At 38.5% G+C, this 20,737-nt stretch overlaps 1 protein-coding gene across 6 annotated transcripts in view; it reads left to right on the top strand.

The window, feature by feature from the left end:
- The window catches only part of GALNTL6 (polypeptide N-acetylgalactosaminyltransferase-like 6), a 1,214,871-nt gene that overhangs the window by 894,886 nt on the left and 299,248 nt on the right, over positions 1-20,737 (top strand). The window lies entirely within an intron of this gene.

Raw genomic sequence — 20,737 nt, 5'->3', positions numbered from 1 at the left:
TTTTAAAAATCTGATTCTGATATTCAAAATGATGACTTTTTGTATTCTTTGAGTCTCATTTTAGTTAACTAACATTTTGATCCCTCTTACGTTCAAGACTCTATGCCAGGCACAGTAGGGAATATAAAAGTTAAAAAAGGAGAAGCTCTTTGTGTGCTATGACAATTTATAATTGAATGTTAGGTTTAATTGTGCAGGAAAAAATAAGGCAACATCATATAATGGTCCTAAGAGACTATGAGGACCCAGAGAGTGAAATCACTTCCAGTTGCAGACACAGCAGAAGGCGTCACTAGAATGGGTCCCGGCAACACACACTCTCGAGTGCTTTTCCTGAGGCTGGGAAGGGAGATAATGCACTTTAGGGAACTTCTTCCAGTTAAAGATGGAAAAAAAAGGATTCTCACCTCTCTCTCAACTAACCTGAAAATCTAAATAACCAGATCATAACACACACACACCCAACCTTCTGGTTAATATAACTTCTACTGGAATATTCTTCAAGTACATGAATGAATCATTGTCATTTATGGTAATAGTGTATTTAAGGAAAGGGGATGGCCTGGGTGTGTATCAAAACTCTGAGAGATGTACCACAAGGAGAATACTACAGGAAAACACAAAGGTCTAAGAGAAACTGGACTACGGGCAACACTCCAGAATTCGCCTGCAACACGAAACTAGTCAACATTACTGGTCCAAACATCTTGGTTGATTGAAGGGCCAGAAACAGCCAGATGTTGTATAATCACCAAGCTCTGATGGAGTCAGGAAAGTTTCCATGGAGGACAAGGTGACAGGTGAGACTAGAAGGGTGGTTGAGGTTGGGGGACAGAGGCCAGGGTATTCCAGGCCAATGGCAATACACACAGAAACACCGAGAACAGAACACAAAGAGAATGCTCAGCAAAGAGGGAGAAAACGTGAATGTCCGGACAGAGAAGGGTGGGGTCGTTGGCAGGAAAAGATGCATCAGTCAGGCTAAAGAAGCCATGAGAAAGTGTCAGAGAAATGCTACTTGCTTCAGTGGGAGCAGTGTCCTCTGCAATGCTTGTACAGACCTGATGAGACCACCTGCCGGCATGACCCTAATTAAGGAGGTCAGGTCTATGGGAAATGCAGCGAGATCCTTACCCAGCTATTTTCTTTCTTTCTTCAGTTTATTGAAGTATAGTTGACTTACAAGGTTGTGTTAGTTTCAGGTGTAGAACAAAATGATTCAGATATGTGTGCATGTACGTATATATACATATTCTTTTTCAGATTATTTTCCCTTATAGATTGTTATAAAATATTGAGTACAATTCCCTGTGCTATACAGTAGGTGCTTGTTGATTATCTGCTTTATATATAGTAGTGTGTATCTGTTAATCCCAAACTACTAATTTATCCCCCTGCTCCCCTTCCCCTTTGGTAACCATAAGTGTGTTTTCTACGTCTGTGAGTCTATTTTTGTTTTGTATAAAAGTTCATTTATACCACTTTTTTTAGATTCCACATATAAGCAGCCTATTTAAAGAAAGGGATTGATTTTAAATGTTAGATGACTCAGACTCTTCAGGAGGGCCAAGAAAAATGCTCCTTTAATAGCATAGGGCTCTTCTGGTGAGCACACTTCTGTGGTGGCTGAGGTCATGTGATTCTGAGGTTGGGTGTCTGAAGTGTCACCAAGGTGACCCAGACAAGCCAGGTCCCTCTGCCACCAGGGTTATGAAAGAACCCACCTCACTGCCCAGCTGCACGCCCCCTGCCCATCTCAGCAGGTGCATCTGATGGAGGACCCTCCTTGGTCACAGGCACGTACATAGCTGCAAGGGACCCAGGGAATGTAAGTTGGTCTTCTGTCCTCTGTAAAACAGAGACCAGAAGGATGCATTAGAAAGGACATGGCAAAATTATCAGATTCCCTCAATTCGATTAAGTTTAAAAATAAAAAGCTGTCAATCTTTAGATAAAGGCTGAAATCTATATAAATCATCAAGAATACAGGCATACATACAGTGGATGGAAATTGTTTCCTCAAAATACAAGATTGTATGACTTCACTGCTTTCTAAAAACAGTTTTGTTGGCAGGTAAAAGTAGCATGTGTTTATTTCAATGATGTGAATCTACAGAAATACACTGCCAATACTCTATAATACTGTGCTTGCATATCTTAACTGATATCTATAATTTGGTATTCTGCAATTTCAATTATTACATCAAATATTTTTCAATTGACAGACATTTTGACTATTTCCAGATTTGTGCAATTATAACTAACTCTCAAATCAAATGTTACTAAATATTTTGCTATGTTCTGGATTATTTCTCTAGACAGGTGGAATTATTGGTCAAAAGAGAGGATCATTTTAAAGTCTCTCAATACTCACTAACAAATTACTTTCCATAAAGCTTACACCAATTTGTACTCATATCAGAAATGTATCCATTTTGTCACACTTTTGCTAGAATAAGATATTCTTATTTTTAAATTATGTTCCAATATTACGTGTCCAAATCCTATGTCATTATTAAACTTTAATTTCTTTTGTTATAAACTAAGGTTGAAGTATTTTTGAAATACTTTAAGGAGTTCTTTTATGAATTATCTTTTCATTCCTTTTATCTACTTTTTATGGGAAGTAGAAGCCCTAAGAAATCCCTTCCCCTACCATTAAGCTGTATAAAAAGAAACCAGAATATACAAATTTCAGATGATGAGAAAATTGCAATATTCTAAATAAGCTGTTTAGTGGGCATTACGGTTACCTGCACCATAACAATAATACGTTGACATTTGAATCTTTGCGGCAACATCTACAATATAGCCACAGTATAGCTTTTGGGGTCACTGGGAGTCTGTGAAGGGCTCACAATGGTGACCCAGAATGCATCTCCAAAATCAAGGATGCTGACTAACCTCTCTTGAACAAAAAAAAAAAAAAAGAAGAAAATTAAATAAAGGAAAATAGTAATATGAATCAACAGTAGTATTGGTTGGGGTGTGCAAAAAACTACAGGATACCTTCCTAGATAATTAAAAATAGAATACCTTCCCCCTTCCTCTAATTCAGAACATTAATTACATTCCAGCAGCATCTACCTGTTAAATACACAAAATTTTAGTTCTGAAATTGTTAATAAATTATAAATGATGTTATTTGTTGAGATGGGAATGGATCTTGTACCTCGCATTTCCTCATCCCATTTACTGAATCAGTCATTAAACTCTGTCTGTCTTTCAAATATCTCAGAAATCCCTTACTGACCCCCACCCCCACACCAGTGGCTCTGTCCTGATCAAGGACACCATCATTTTCCTCATCTGGACGAACGCAGTTACCTCCTGGTGCATCCCTGACTCTACCCTTGCCCCTCCCCCCACCCTCAGCACATCTGGCACATTTTAGAGAGTGGTGTTTTTAAAGTACAAATCCAGGGTCAAGTGTAAACTCCTTGCCTTGTGCGGGACGCCCACCCGATCTGTCTGCCTCCCAGCTGTCCCGTCCCACGTCCCCACTGTCCCTCTGCATTCAGAGCTCCTGTCCTCTCAGGGCGTCCCCAAGACAGCACCCCCTCTGCGTCCGAGGAAGCCCGGGACAAGCTGAACTTTCACACTGAACAGTAGAGATCTGGATTCATTCACCTTGTGTGAAGCCTGGGAAATGTCCTATTTTAAAGCCAGTTCCACGGTGCCCCAGGCTGCCCGTTCTCTTCGACTGGAGTGACCACCCTCGGTGACTCTGAGTGGCACTGCTTTTTATTACAGTGCACTGATCGCCGCCTGTGCAAATCACCACAGCAGAGATGCCTGCCAGCAACTCTGCGATTTGGAGTAATTGTGACACAGGTGTCCTGTTTAACGATTCCTCCGGGAACAAAAGCCTTTCTAACAAAATTGGCCTGTGTACGGAGGGCTCAGAAGTACTTTTACCTGAGCAGTCAGGGAAGGCAAGGCTGTAGGCTGCTGGGCTGTTTCTGTAAAAGCCCTCTCAGGGCCAGCGTGATGGAGAAAAGCCAGCCACCTAGGGGACCGCCAGAGAGCATCACATCCCCACCTCAGTACCCCCCGCCCCTGCCCTCCACCCGCCACCCTCCGCCCCCGCACTGAGACCTTAGACTTGGTCTGAAGTTCCTTCCCAAAGGGAAAAAGCCCACCACAGCTCAGGAAAGCCCCTCCCCTTTGCCATCAGCTGACAGGAGGCATGCGTTTTAAGCATTTTGTATTATTTCTACCACCAGTGGTAAAATAAAATCAAGTGGGTTGATTGTTAAGGAAAGAGTTATTTCTCCTTTTCTGAAACTGAACCGATATGACAGCCCGAATATTACTGCATCTTTCTTGGATAGTTCCAGAGTGTCGCATGTTCATAATTATGATTACTAATGGCTTTTGAAATCACTACAGCCTCAGGGAAAGAAGACTAACTGAGCTTGGACATTCACTAGCCATATAATTTTGGGCACATCATGCTTACAATGCATCATCTGGAAAATAATAAAGATACTTCTAGGAGTTCCCTAGTGGCTCAGCGGGTTAGGGATCCAGTTGTCACTGCTGTGGCTCAAGTACAATCCCTGGCCCAGGAACGTCTGCATGCCTCGGATGCGGCCAAATAAAAGGAAGGGAAAAAAAAAAAACGAAGAGAGAGAGACTTATATGTAACTCATGAATTTTTGTAAAGATTAAGTTGTATCATATAGAGCACCCATCCTAGTTCCTAAGGCACAAATGAAACCTTATAAACATTTTATAAACCTTTTCCCCTTTTGATGCATTCATTATAATGTACATATAGAAAAAGTGAGGTCAAAGGCTTAAAAAAAATCGGAACACTAGACAAAAGAAAGATGTAATAATTAACTTTACTGAAACTAGAAACATCCAGAAAAACAAGTAAACCATGACAGAAATGGATGCAGGATTTCTTTTGCATAACCGACTAATTCATTTATCTCCATTAATCATTAGCTGACAAATCTGAAGATTTATCTTTTTAGGTTAATGACTTCCTGACCACACATGCTTTTCTTTCCCTGATGCTATTCTGTCAATCATATTTTTTTTAATTATTGTAATCTTCCTATTGTAGATCTTGAAAGCAAATGGAAAGGAAAATAATTTTTAGCAACAGCATAAATATACATCCAAAATTACCTATAGATATAAACCCCTCAAGGGTCATTGTGAGATTTACTTTCCTTGATTCTTCGTTGTTGGAGGTTTCATTTTTACCTCCCAGAGATTTAGCTCCCTGTTACTTCATTTTTCATATTCAGTGAGTATCTTTTCTCTCTAATCTGTTTTTATTGCCATTTTTTTTTTCTCTTCAAGGAACTGTACAATCTTGCACAATCTTTCCAAGTCGTTAAATTTCTCAAGGGCATCTTTCCTGGGCATTAACCCGCCTTTGTTATCTACATTATTCATTTCTTGTCCCTGGGTCAGGAATAACGTGTGTCACTCCATCAATACCAAGGAATTCTTTATGTAACTTTCCTAATTATATTCTAAATTCCCAATTGCTAGTGCCTCTCCAACCACTAGTTAGGATGTCTTCCTAGTTCCACAGTACCGGAGTTGAAAAGGTTATTTTGAGTTTTAATTTTTTCTCTTTACAAATCACTCTTAACAATGGGGCTAGTCATCCTTAATTCTTTCTAGCCTTCAGATCCGACCTTTTAAAAAAAGTTTTCTTTTTGTTGTTACATATAATTTTAAATGATCGAATTAAAAAAAAATGTATCAGAGAGTTCCTGTTGTGGCACAGCAGAAATGAATCCGGCTAGTATCTGTGAGGATGTGAGTTCTATTCCTGGCCTTGCTCAGTGGGTTGGGGATCTGGCATTGCTGTGAGCTGCGGTGTAGGTCTCAGACTCAGCTCAGATCCCGTGTTGCTGCGGCTGTGGTGCAGGCCACCCACTGTAGCTCCAATTCAACTGCTAGCCTGGGAACTTCCATATGCCTCAGGTGCAGCCCTAAAAAGAAAAGAAAAAAAAAATTATCTGCCTTAAAATGACATAGACTTCACCTATCATTTAGGCATCCCCAGTTTGGGGGTTTTGTTTTTGTTTAGTTTTCCCTTGATTGCTTTCTACACAACAGATTAAAAGAGAAAAGCTCTGCTTCTGCAAATGCATTTTAGTTTTCATGAAAAAATGAAAATGAGAGGGAACACTTATCAATAATTATTCCCATAGTAACTAGAAAAGATGAGTTTATCTTATATCACTGAATACGATATATGCAGTAATTATGCCTTTCATTTGCATCCTCTGGACTAACAATTTAAAAGTAAATCTATATCCAATTATTTTAAAGTACAAAACAATGATTCCCCAAAAATATTTATGTCAGGATATTAAATCATCCAAAGTGTGGCTCTGACTTTTTTGATTAAGTGATTATCAAGGAAATGAAGATTTTCCAAATGCCTTTTTTCAGCAAACTATATGAATAAAATAATAAAAAATAATATGGGCCCCTTTTCAGATTATATATATTCATTTAGACCAGAATATGAATATATATATATATAAAGTATTCATTTAGACCACAATTTTTACTGTATAATTACTTGTATAGTAAATGTTTTAAAAATAGTTTAGAAAAGAGATTCACAAACTCTTCCATCTCAGGACCCCTTTACACCTTTAAAATGTCTAAGGAGCCCAATAAGCTTCCGTTTCTGTAACATCTATCAAAATTTACCTAACTCCACCACATTTTCAATGAGCATTAAAAGCAGAAGAACACAGCACACATTCCATTCACCATCTGTACAATGATGTCATCACATATCATCCAGCCTTTGGAAATCACCACCCCACGAGGCACTAATGAGAGAACCACAGGACAAAAGCAATGTGTTGGATCAGAATCCAGGTGCCCCGTGCCTAACTCATGCCCTCCAGCCATACCCACATCTAACACCTACAGAAAACCAACCTGTTGTTAAATCAGGTGGATCACAGAAGCGAGATACCCTGATCTCTAGGTAAGCAAAAACGATCAATAAAAAGTATAGTTTCAGGTTTTTTTCTATCTTTTAGGACTTTATTTATTCACTCATTTTGGCCACACCCACAGCAAGTGGAAGTTCCCAGGCCAGGGACCAAACCCATGGCATAGCAGGATCCCAAGCCTCTGCAGTGACCACGCCAGATACTTAACCTGCTGCAGTGCAAAGGGCCTCCAAAAGTGTGTGTCTCATTGAAGAGCCGTCGAATATGTTAATTCAAGGTTAGACAGTTTAAGTGTATGATGGAAGCTTAAGGAATGATTGTAAAGTTTGAAAAAGAAATCATAGACACTATTCAAAACAAAAGTGAATAATTAGAAGAAAGAAAAGGCTCAAAAAAACAGGGAAATAATGAACAGAAATGGTCTCTGGACCCAGAGCTCTGTTAAAACTTGAAGGACTGCAGGATCATGTCAGTGGGTCTACACAAAGAAGTAATAAAGCCAGGAACGGACAGCAATACTTGTAAGATAATTGGGGAAAATATGAAAAATCATAAATATACTCTGTTGTTAAACTTCCTTAAAATAGCAGATGTTTAGACACATAATAGGAGCCACATGGTCCTGCCTATCTTAGCCCTTTTCCTGGGCACAGACATGACTCAGAGAGCCATCATCAAGTAAGTTTTTTTGACCTCTGATCTCACAAACTTGTTGTTTGCTATCAACAGGCATTTTAAGTTCTGCCTCCATAAATAAGTGGAGTGCTTTAGGCCAGCAGTAAAATATTGACGACATGACAAAAAGAACAACTTCATAAATTTTCATGGATTTGCTTTTTGTCAGTAAAGATTTTTTTTTTTTTCCGAAAAGGGTAAACCAAACACATAAGAAGCACTTGACGTCTGCAATAGATCACAAGCCTATAGAGAGTCTAAATGAGTCCAAGACTCTTGAAACAAATGGCACAGACGATTACTGAGCAAACTGACACAGGATATCATTGATCTCCAGTTAAGGATCCATCTGAAAGGATTTATCAAGAATGGGAGAAATCTCGGAAATGTAAAACCAATTAGTTCAGTCCTGAAATATCTTCCAGACATTGGCAATTGCTGACTTTAATACAGGTTATTAAAATGAATGTTTTTAATCACATTGAAAGGAAACTGGGGAGTTCCCTTCGTGACCCAGTGGTTAATGACTCCGACTAGGAACCATGAGGTTGTGGGTTCAATCCCTGGCCTCGATCAGTGGGTTAAGGATCTGGCATTGCCGTGAGCTATGGTGTAGGTCGCAGATGCTGCTCAGATCTGGCATTGCCGTGGCTCTGGCGTAGGCCAGCGGCTCCCGCTCTCCGATTGGACCCTTAGCCTGGGAACCTCCATGTGCCGCGGGAGCGGCCCTAGGAAAGACAAAAAAAAATAAAAAATAAAAATAAATTTAAAAGTAGAAAGGGAATTGGTAACCCAAAGGAATAATGCCTTACTAACTTTACTTAGGTCAAAGTAATTTGAGTTCTCATTTAAATATGCCCACAATTGTTGCTGATAAATAAAAGGCAGTAGGCATTTCTATCTTGACAAGACAAATATTTAATACTATTCTTTTTTATTTTTATTAGGGTATAGCTGATTTACAGGCTGAGTCCATTTCTGTTGTACCCAATCATACATATATATACAATCTTTTTCTTATATTATCTTCCATCATGGTCTATCCCAAGAGACTGGGTATAGTTCCCTATGCTATACAGTAGGACCTTGTTGCTTATCCATTCTAAATGTAAGACTTTGCATCTATTAACCCCAAATTCCCAGTCCATCCCATTCCCTCCTCCTCCCACACACACTCACAGACAATCACAAGTCTGTTGTCCATGTCTGTGAGTCTGTTCCTGTTCTGTAAGGTAGGTTCATTTGTGCCATATTTTAGTTTCCACATGTAAATGATATCATAAGCACATGCAGGAATGCTAAAAGATATTGATAAAACAAAGGGGGTGTAACAGGTTCAGTGGCTAATGACCAAAGATACCAATTTTGTTATCATTCATTTACTCACTAACATGCACAGATGTACTGTTGACAGTTTTCCACTGAAGCAGGATTCCTCAATTGCCTGGTAGGTCCAGAACTCCAGAGTGGGTGTGGTTTTACCTGGTAATGAGGATAGAAACAGGTCAGCCTGCTTTCTACAGTGCAGCCTCTAGGGGATAACCAGCTGACCTCTTCCAAAGTATAGGCAAGGGGGTTTTCTAATCCATCACTTTGCACCCTGCAAAAACTTACATTGATGGCACCCAGTCATGCCTCTCACCCCTTTGAAGAGCAGGTTTTCCCTGCTGCTTTACAAAGGCAGATAAAGCAAATAAGAATGGCTTCTATACAAAAAGGGATTTTTTAAATATAAATTTGAGACATTATGTGGTCTCATTCCTTGCCTCAGACAGGCCATCCGAGGAAACAGGGGAGCCATGCTTGGTTTTAGCAGACAAGGAAACAGTCTGTTAATCCCATCTGTTTCCCATAAGGAGGAAAGAATTGTTACATATGGGATTCCAGGAGCCTGCGGCCTCATGGGACATGTCTCAAAACCTTTACCTAAGAAATAGAAATCTAGCAATCTGGTTTATGCAAGTAGATTGTATCTGCTTTTAGAGACACTGTGGGTGTTTTTTCTCACATCTTTCATCTTAATCTATTGATAAACTTTCAAGGAAGACCAAAGATGTGTGCAAGGATTCCAGCCGGATACACTGGCTTTGCTGGGCTAGGTTCTCCTCAGTGGGGTAGCATGTCAAAAAGCAGGGGCTCAGCTTGATGCACCTACGCAGAGACCTCAGATAGTCACCTATCTGTGAAGTTGGGCCAGTGGTCATGTAGACAATTAAATTCAATATTGAGTAGTTGCTTTAATTATTAGTAGCAGACAAGCAAGCAACTGAAATTGATTTGGGCTAACTTAAAGAAAAGAACTTCATTTCTTGGAAGGCTATTGAGTTTCTCACAGAGCCAGAGGAAGAATACAGCCTCCATTTTTCAAAGGCAGGAACCAAGGCAGGTCTGGGGGCACTCATGAACAGGAAATAGTGGGCAGTGCCCTCGGGGTGACCTCTGGTCTTAGGATTTGACTCTTCCTAAGTTCAAATTCCTGGAAAAGAAAATCTTGGCTGGACTTGAGTCAAACTTTGAACTTAGCTATGGTAAGCACAAGAGGCAATCTGAGTTGACAATCTGATAGAGCTTCAAAGAACACAGGTTCCGTAAAAGAAAAATATCCCCAGGTCTCTGCCCAGAGAAAAAGGACAAGGAACATTAGGCAAGCAATAGTAACAGATACCTAGTGCAAAGAGTGTACTTTAAAACAGGTTTGCTGCATCTCTAGTTTGAATTTTGTATATTAACAATAAGGGTCTAAATCCTGGATGGGGTGACAGGTTCATAGGCGTTCATTTCTCGCTGTGTAAATAAAGAAGAAATAAATTAGAGGCCAAGCGAAGAAATATTATGAATATTATGAAATAGCAATTATGATTTCATACAATACTATAAATCTGAGGTACAAAAAATCAAATCAAATAAAAAATGTTATCCTTAATATCTAATCAATATCGTATGGAAAAATCCAAACTGAGCAAGTGTATTTTGAATACTTAGGACAACATATTTACTGCTTTTTCTGGATAACGGTATGATAGGGAATGAGAAATGATCAAGCAGTCAGAAAATTCTCCTCATTCAGATTTCCCCCACTGCTTCATTAAATCATAAATTACAAGTTTGTCTTAACTTTTCTAGGTCTGCATCTCTTTCATATCAATCCCATTTTGTCCCACCTCTCCTTTATTAAGTTGTTTTTATATGCTTCTGTAATATTTGTACTTTTCTATATAGAGGCCCCTGCAAACTTAGATGTACCCTTAAGGGGCTGTAGAGTTAGTGTTGCCATTATAAATGGTATCTTTCCTTTCAACTGTTCTAAGTGTTTGTTTTTCAGTTATAGACATGCAATCGACTTTTCTACATTGAATACTTCTATCATTTCTAGCTATTTGCCTATACAGTCTTGGTTGTTTTACATACACAAACAAATCATTTTCAAAGAATGACAGCTTTATTTCCTCTTCAAATCTCATGCTTTAATTTTTTTAATTTTATCATGCTGACTAGAATATTGCCCTGACTAGAATATAAAATAATGTTATAAGCAATAAAGCAGTGAAAGTACAAATTTTTGGTCCTGAATTTTAAAAAGAATGTTGCTTACAATTTTCCATTTAGAATAATAATGTTTGTAAACAACCAGATTAAGAAAATTGGTTGATATTACAAGCTTCCTTTATATCATGAAAGAGTGGTGAATTCATTGTATATTTTTCTGCATCAGTGATGATCGTATGATTCACAGTCTTTTAATCAATGTGGTCATTGAAAACGGTAGACTTTGCAAAATGAATCCATACTTCCATTCTCGGGGCAAGCTCAGTTTGGTCATGATATACTTTATCTTTTCATAGACTTTTAGTTTTGGATTGTCAGTATTTTCCTATATGAAAATTATATCTATTTTAATAAGTGAAATAGATTTTAATATTTGTATCTCATCTCTTTTGCTTTTGCTATCAAAATTAAGTCTGTCTTTTACAATGAACTGGCAGACTGAACTGTGAGATTCAATTTGATTTGATTTGATCTTTTGTGTGATTTGAGTCTGATCTTTGATGATTTGATCTTTGAAACTGTGGTAGAACTCACTCATAAAATCACCTGGGATGGATGTTTTGTTTGTAGGATATGTTTTGAAATACTTATAGGACCAACTGGAGTCTACTGCTTTTTGAGACAGTCTTGCAAAGTTATTCTTTCTCTAAGATTTTGTTCACTTCATGAAAGATGGATCTCTCTCTCTCTTTCTCTCCTTGCTTTGTCAATCTCCACTAAGGTTTGTATATTTCCTTGGTCATTTAGAAACCACTTCTGACATTGTTGAGCCAGTCTATTTTCTTTCATTATTATTTATCTGCTATTATCTATTTCCTTTCTTTAGGTTTATTTTCATTTATTTTAAGAGCTTAAAGTTGGACATTTATCTCACTGGTCAAGAAGAGAATCTTTGTCACTGGGCTTGCATTTGGAAAGTAGAATTCTGCCCACCATAAAAAAGGTAAATTCCAACAGAAGGGTTTATAATGTTCATGGCCAAGGTGACAGCTAGGCTTTTCCAGACCTGGGTCAGGATTCTCCAATTTGTGGTAATGGACAGCAGCTCTGATACTAAATAGCCTGGATTCCAATTCCGGTTCTGCCATTCTCCAGCTGAATGACCTTGGAAAATGACTTAACCTGACTCTGCCTTGAGTTCATCTGCAAAATGGGAAGAGCAATAGGAATTTTGAAAGTAATTGAGTTAATATATGTCAAGTCAATATATGTCACCACATAGTGAGCCTTAGGTGATTTTAGCCATGATTCACTTTTTAAGCTTTTAATTGACTTCTTCTACTAATCCTTAAGCTTCCCTTCTGCTTTTGATCTAAATTCCTTCACTGGTTTCAATGAAAACATCTAAGTCTTAGCCTGTGTTGATTTGATAACTTCTGAATCACATAAAGTGGAAAACATGCCTCTGGAAAATCTTTCTTTTTTCAAAGCCAGTATGCTTTCAAACTCTTTACTTCTTTATTCTGCATATTTAGGACCATCTTTCATGACTGAGTATGGATTAGGGATCTCGTCTTCCACCCTAAGTTTTTTTAAATTTTATCGATTAAAAAATATAGTTGATTTACAATGTTCTATTAACTTCTGCTGTACAGCAAAGTTAGTCATATATATATATATATATGACTTTACAGATATTTAAATTTTGTTCATATTTTTTTCCATTATGGTTATTATAGGATATTGAATACAGGTCCCTGTGCTTTACAGTAGAACTTTGTTCCCTGTTGTTTATCTATATAGTTTGCATTTGCTAATCCAAAACTTCCAATGTATCTCTCTCCCACCCCCTTTCTCTTAGCAACCACAAGTCTGTTCTTTTCGTCTGTGAGTCTGTTTCTGTGGGGGTTTAGGGTTTTTCTTCTACAGAAAAAAAAAAAAAAATGCAGAGCTCTCGAAAGGCAAAGCCATTCTTCTGAATCAATGTTTCCTAATTACTTAGATTGGCTTCTTTATTGATGTCCATGACCCCTTCATTTTCTGTTTTACATGGGGTGTTTTCATGCCCACATACCCTGTTGCACCTGGTCTTCAGTCCTGTCCAGAGCCGCGTTAGTCACGCCTTCTCGCCTTCTCTCCATCTCATGCTCACTGCTGAGCCCCAGGCCAGGGCTCAGCGATTCTCCAACTTCCCGATAAAGCAGGAGTGGACACAGTACTTGGTGACATAACCAGTGCTGAAAAAGGGAAAATTGACAAAGAGCAATGGGAGTCAAACAGAAACTACAGGAAACAGTGCCTTTTGGCCAGTCTGAAAAGTCCATGGTACGTCCTCTAGCTCAGAAAGCCACCTTCAAAGATGGGCCTTCACACTCCACAACCAGATTCTCTGTGATCTTCCTTTAATAAACACACAACAAAGGGGCCTGGAAGAGAAGCACTGAGACTGGGCTTGGCCTGGGGACTAAACAAACAGTTTGGAGATTCCAGGCAGATGAGCTTTGTTTTTGACATGCTTCTTCTCTCAATGCCTGTGCTGTCTGTGAGCAGAGCCCTCAGCCTGGACAGCTCTGCACCCCAGTGCCCCCTGCAGCTGGAAAAGGCTCCCCCCACCATGGAGACAATTAGAGACAGTGGTGATTTGACACCATGCCCTCGTACAATGATGAAATAAAATCAGGACACATTATGGAATTTAAAGAGGAATGAGACAATAAGAGAATTAGGAAAAAAACTGAAAAGGTCAACCAAGAAATCATAAAGGAAAAGATTGATCTGATATATACAACTCAAGAGGAAAAAATTTTAAGTGATATTGACTGGAAAAGGAATGGCTGTGCCAAATATGACAAGCAAAGCACTAATATACTCGTTATTAAGGAAGTTTTCCTGTTTGAATAAAAAATGACAAACACTAAGAGGTAAAGGAAAAGCTGGCAATTTGCAAAAGAATGACTAATAAACATTTGAAAAACATTAAGCTTCCCTAACAATTAAAGAGTGTAAATTACTTTAATAGGTATATTATAACCCATACATTTGGTGATAATTGCTTTTCTAAGATAATTTCTATTGTTGGCAGGGTGTGAAGGAAAGGCTCATTGCAATTGTCTATCAGGGAATGAATAGAAGAATAACGCTTTTACAAAGCAATTTGGCAAAATGTAACAACAGCCTCAAAAATGTTCTTATATTTTGATTTGCATATATTCATTTATCATGTGGAAATCAGATTATGTGTTTTAAAAAGTTAGCATGAGGATCTTCACCAGTTTTATTTGTAATACGAAAAGTTTGCAAACCACCAAGTGGCCTAGAAAAGAGGAAATTAAAATACATTATGTTTTATGTATGATGGGACACAATGGAAATATTATCAAAAAGTTTTTTCTACCCAAAGTCAAAGGTGAAATGGTATTCTGAAGGAGTTTCCATTGTGGAACAGCAGGTTAAGGACCTGGTGTTTTCTCTGTGACAGCTCGGGTTCGATCCATGGCCCAGTGCAGTGGGTTAAGGATCCAGTATTGGCATAGCTGTGGTGAAGTTCGCAGGTGTGATTCAGATTCAATCCCTGACCCAGGAACATCCATATGCCACAGGTGCAGCCAAAAAAGAAAAAGAAAGAAAAAAAAAAAAAAGACATGGTATTTTGACACTCGAAAAATAACACAGCTGTAGAATGGATATGGAATCAAAATATTTTAACTCAGTAAGTTAAAATTATCCAACTATCTTCTTCTGCTTTGATTCTTAACTTGTAAAATCTAATTCAGATGTGTTAGGGTTCTTCTTATAATTTGCTTCTAGGGAAAGAATGTTTTCACTTTGGAGCGTGGGATTACCACTGGACACTTCTGCTATGTGCTTTTTGATGAAAATTATTATACTGAAAATTTTTATAAAATAAAATTGCTTTCCCACATCCCCAAATAGCAGTAAGAGAAGCAGAAGGAAATCAGGGCATGTGAGGTCCTGGGGGCAGGAGAAGAGAGTGTTTCAGGAGAAAGAGATCAACTCTCTCAAGTAAAGGGAGGACTAAGTGACCATTAGGTTTAACAGGCAATGTTTGTCTATGAAAATGTCTTTGTCTTTGCAGGTGTGTGGAGATGCAGGCGGTGGCGGGGAGGGTATTTGGATGGGTGTATAATTAGAACATAAAGCAAAATCTGAACAACAGTTGGCTAGGTGCTGTTTTGACCATATGGAAAAAAACACATTTAAGTAAAATGATAACAAAATAATTTACAAACAGATGTATTATAAGTTGTTTTCAAAAGCTAAGTAGAGTTAATTGTTAACGCCAGGTTATTGATTATTCATTCATTGCAACTACACTTCTTGAACACCATTTCTCTTATTTAAAAAAATAAAAAGCTTAGTGAAAAGAGGTAAGCTCTGCTTCTAGTAGTTTCTGAAGAAATGAGTTTGTTTTCTTCCTTCTTCATAAAATAGAACCATTTAGAAGTAAATGGTAAAACGAGTTAACATGCAAGATTTATCTCATGAAACTGCTCTGTCTGTTGCATCTGTAAAATAGGATTGTTGTGGGCATTAAGTGAGTCACTATACACATATATGTGGCTTTGGGAAGAATCCCTGGAATCGAGTAAGCATTGCCTAAATGTCACCAACATTATATTGTTAAAAAAGTTATAAAGAGCAAAGCATTGAAAGAGAAGCTGCTAAGGTAAAATGTTAAGAACATAGATTCTAACAGTGAACATACCTGAGTGAGCATCTCAGTCCTGTCACTTGCTGGAATATGTCACGGTCACAGAAGCTCTGGCCTGATCGTGTCTCTATCAATAATATGACTGTAAAATACTGTTTGACTAGAATGTTGGGATCTTTAGAGTGTGCAGCACACCTGTGTCTTGGGAGATTTACAGTGTTTCTCTGCCTTTACAAGAATTTATATTTGAAAACTTCTCAACTCTCATGATATGTGCATTTCAGTTATAGCTCTTTTCTTCTCTTAGGTAACTCCATAAGAAATTGAATATTGTTATCTCCTGCATTAGTCAAGTGTTCTCCAGAAAACAGAACATATATATCTGTATCCTCTCTGCTTCACACACACACAGTGGGAGAGAGAGAGAGGCCGAAAGTGGGGAGTGTGTTTTCCATTGGTGTGGGTCCAGGCTGCATTAGCTCCATCTCTTTTCTGAGTCTGCAGCCCCTCCTGAGCCCACGTGGGGAGCAGCACCCTTTCTGCAGCTCAGGGGAGTACACAGGTGGCCTGGAGGAGTCCCCATTAACACCATTATAGGCCGAAAACATCCTACAACGAGCAGTCTGCTCCCTGCTGCACAGCACCAGGAGGGTTCTGGAATGAAATCAGACCCTGCTGTAATAAAGAAGATGGCCCCATGAATGTCAAGTGGTATGCAGCTTTATAAAATATGAAACGCCTGAAATACTTGCTGATTCAGCGACTGGTCTTTTTTTTAATTTTATGCTGGCCTTTTGAATTGCTGTATTCTGAATTCCTTTTCTACCATTGTTTCTAATATAATAACTGTTTTAATTTACCAAAGAAAGAATAAAGAAAAGGTGTTCAAACGGAAAATGGGCTGAGCAAAGGGAAGCAGAGAGGATACAGAACAGCTAGGACAGAATCAACGTTTTCTGAAAACACTTGGCCAGTGGAACCAGGCAAATTCAATTAATTTGGTTACAGTCCAGGGGTTCGCAGACAGAACCCTTCAAAATCAATACCTAGACCTTTTAACATTCCTGATTTGAAACTCAGTACCCAAGAAGAAGCAAGATGGATGGGGGGAAGAGTGGAAAGGCCAACTGATAGCAATTAGCCAGTGTAGCAGCCAGGCTGTGCTAACACGTCACAAAAAAGGCTTTCCACATCATGCAACTTAATGTGTAAAAAATCTGATTCAAATAAAAATTGTATTTTAAAAAAGGACCCAAACACTTAGGTGTGCTATTGATATTTCTGATCCTCTGTAATATTCCTTTTTCAAAACACCACTATAACTTTTGTTCCAAGAAAGGGGAGAAATTAACAAAATCCTGCATAATAGGTCAGTAAAATCAATTCAAACCTTCTGGTTTCAGAGTTCCTGTTGTGGCTCAGCAGGTTAAGAACTGGACACAGTGTCCATGAGGATGTGGGTTCGATCCCTGGCCTTGTTCAATGGGTTAAGGATACATAACTGCTACAAACTATGGCAGAGGTCACAGATACAGCTCAGAACCCACATCTCTGTGATTGTGGTATAGGCCAGCAGCTGCAGCTCCAGTTCCACTCCTAGGCTGGGAACTTTGAATATGCTGCAGGTGTGGCCATAAAAATGAAAAACAAAACAAACAAACAAAAAAACCTTCTGATTTCAGACTAATAGGGAATGTTTAAATGTTTGATTATTTTAAGCAAAAGAAAGTATTTGTGGATAAACTATTTGAAGTCAGACATTTTATTTTATTCTATTTTATTTTATTCTATTCTATTTTATTTTAATTTATTTCATTTTATTTTATTTTTATTAGGCTCTTCTATGATTTAGACTGGCTCCTTTACAGGCAGAATTCAGAAAAACCACAGGGCATCGTTCTTTGCAGAGATAGTGAGGAAGCAGCATCAGTAGGCCATGTGTGTGTTTGTACAGAAGAACCAGTGTTGTTATGTTTCTGTGATCTCTATGTTTCTGTTAGAATGAGAAAGGCCTGTGCACAGGTTCTGCCAACAGCAGACAGAGATGCTACACTGAGGATGAAAGGAACAAGGTCTGGGAGAGCCTTTTGAGAAGTACATTGTACTCTCCAAATGCAAGCAAGTAGTACTATTGTGTGGTTCGTGTTATTACTGCTATTATTTATAAATAACCAGAAGAAAGCAAACATATGTCTTCTGTAGTCAGAGAACAGTTGGTCAGGCACATATTTTTGCAACATTTCAGTACACAATTCATTTCACAATAAAAAGGCATTTTTAATTAACAGTTCTATTTAAATGCAAGGCTTCATTCATTTGTTACTTGTCTAATGGCAAAGATATGAATGGTCCTATCTGTGGCTATGAGAGCCATTTAAATGGATAGATCAGGCCCTGCTCCTGGGGTTAGCACTTGAACACCTCTGTAGAAAAGATATGATGAACTCCATGACTTTGTGACTTACTCTAAACAACCTTGGTATACTCTGTTACTCCATAAAGTAATCACTTAAGGACAAACTGACCTACTACGTTCCCAAAGATTCCTGGTACTTTGTACTTTATTCATAGATTGGCATTCAGGTGCCGTAAGCAGTACCCAGAGGAAGTTCACATGGGAAATAAGAACTATTCTAGGCCAGGTGTTCACAGCTGAGATCATCACCCTACCCCCCACCCACCCACCCAGCTTATGGACCACTGGCCGTCTTTGGAGACATTTTTGATCATCACAGCTACCTGGGGGAGATGCTAGTGGCAGCTAGTGAGGAAAGGCCAAAGCAGCATCCTACATACACCACCGACAGGTCAGCCCACACCACTGAGCAGTTTGGATGAGCTGGTTCAAGGTGTGATAAGTGTCTGCAATGACACCTGACGCTGTCTCATAGACCAGCTGCCCATTCTCCAAAACCAGGTCCGTGGCAGGATAAGCCGCTTGCATCGGAAGTAAAGCAATGATGTCACAGCATAAGCCCACTGACATTTTCATACTACGACTTTCTCGATGAAGGAAACAGTGTATTGATCTACATTCTGACCTCCCTCCCTTATCACATGGAGGACTGGCACTTTGAGCAGCTTTGCTTCCAGCCACAGGTTCCCAGTTGCCCCTCTTGGTCATCTCAGTTAATCCCCATCTGCTGGCCCATGATTTTTCAGGGAAAAAGAGTCTCCTGGATGATGGCGAGGCCCCAGAGAAGTCCTCCTCACACTGAACTTCTTTTCTGTACCTGATCTAGAAACAAAGATTTCGAACAGACTTAGACTTACAAAACCAGAGGTCACATTTTTGCCACGGCTACTTCTTTTTCAAATAATTTTTAATTCGTGAGGCCTTTTACATGTTTGCCATGGTTTCTGCATTATGTGTGTATTTTAATCAGTCTCACTATAGAAAAGGCAACTGAAGAAAATTGTTTCCTATCTTTTAAGTCTTTCATAATTATTTTATAAATTCCTTCACTAGAATTAATGTTTTGATTTCACCTAATTTTGCACATACTATGTATTTTTATATATTAAAAGGTATCTGGCAAATATCTGCTGTTCTAAGTGACTACAAAATCATGGTTTTAAGTAGACACCAAAGTTTTCAGATGCCTCCATATATTAATTTTTTAATAATGAAATCCCTAAGTCTTAGCACCAGAATTAAACATTAATGACCCATTATGTGAAAATATATCACTAGGCTACATGAAATTCAGTGCTACTTAATTTTCAGTACCAGAAATAAACCTGATCCAAAACACTTTATAATTTTAAACCATCTTCTGAAATAGTCTAATAACATGAACATCAGATTTATACCAATAAAAAGCACCACGCTAGAAAGAGCTTGCCGCTTAAATATTCATGGCACCATGAGGAGAGCTATTTACTACACCTGACTCAGATTTGATCCTCATTAAATTGGATCAAAGGCCATTTCCTAGAGAATGAACATCAGGTGTTCAATGTGGAAAGCCAATCTGTATGAGCTTCAGCATATATTGGTCAAAATGAATACTAGAAAGTTGTACACAATCAATAAAGACGCCAGGTGAGCACCAACTGATGGGTGGTTAGGAGAAAAAAAAACAGAATTCTTATTGTAGAGTTTATACACATTTGAATGTTCCAATTGAACGAAATTCAATAAACCAGACTACTGCAGCAGTAATTACTACCACCACTGCATAGCATGCAGGGACACAATCCAGAGATAGTGGAATCAGATATATGAAGCCTTGAAGAGTAAAGGATTTCTTCATACCATAGAGTTACTTATTTGCTAAATGATATCCTGCTGACTTGGAAAATTAATATGCTTTCCAAAAAAAAATCCTGAAAGATCCCCAAGAATATACCTATCAGCAGAAAAGCCCTAGGGGACACTAAAGGATCAATAAATCATAGTAAAGTCTCCTCTGGAGGTTCGGTGCATCTGTCTCCGTGTATATATATGTATTCCTTGATTTTTCTTCAAAGGGTGATGTACCGATTCATAACAGGAAGTAGACATCATCAGCTGCTCGATTGTGACAGTCTTTAAATTTGTACAATGGCTTTAAGTTTACAAATGTAGGAGTCCTCACTGTAGTGCAATAGGTTAAGAATCCAACTGCAGTTGCTAGGGTCACTGTAGAGGCACGGGTTTGATCCCCAGTCTCCCACAGTGGTTAAACAGGTACAACAGGTTAAAGGATCCAGCATTGCCTCAGCTGCAGCTCAGATTCCATCCCTGGCCTGGGAACTTCTATGCCTTGGGTGTGGCCATAAAAATAGAAATTAAAAAATGTCAAATTACCAATGGCATTTTTCACAGAACTAGAACAAAAATTTTTTAAATTTTGTATGGAAACAGTAAAGACTCCTAATGTCCAAAGCAATTCTGAGAAAAAAAAGTGGAGCTGGAGGAATCAGGCTCTCTGGCTTCAGACTATACTACAAATCTACAGTCATAAAAACA

This window comes from Sus scrofa, chromosome 14 (assembly GCF_000003025.6).
Source record: "Sus scrofa isolate TJ Tabasco breed Duroc chromosome 14, Sscrofa11.1, whole genome shotgun sequence".
Taxonomy (NCBI): domain Eukaryota; kingdom Metazoa; phylum Chordata; class Mammalia; order Artiodactyla; family Suidae; genus Sus; species Sus scrofa.
The sequence above is the reverse complement of the archived record's forward strand: the minus strand, read 5'-3'. Positions and strand labels throughout refer to the sequence as shown.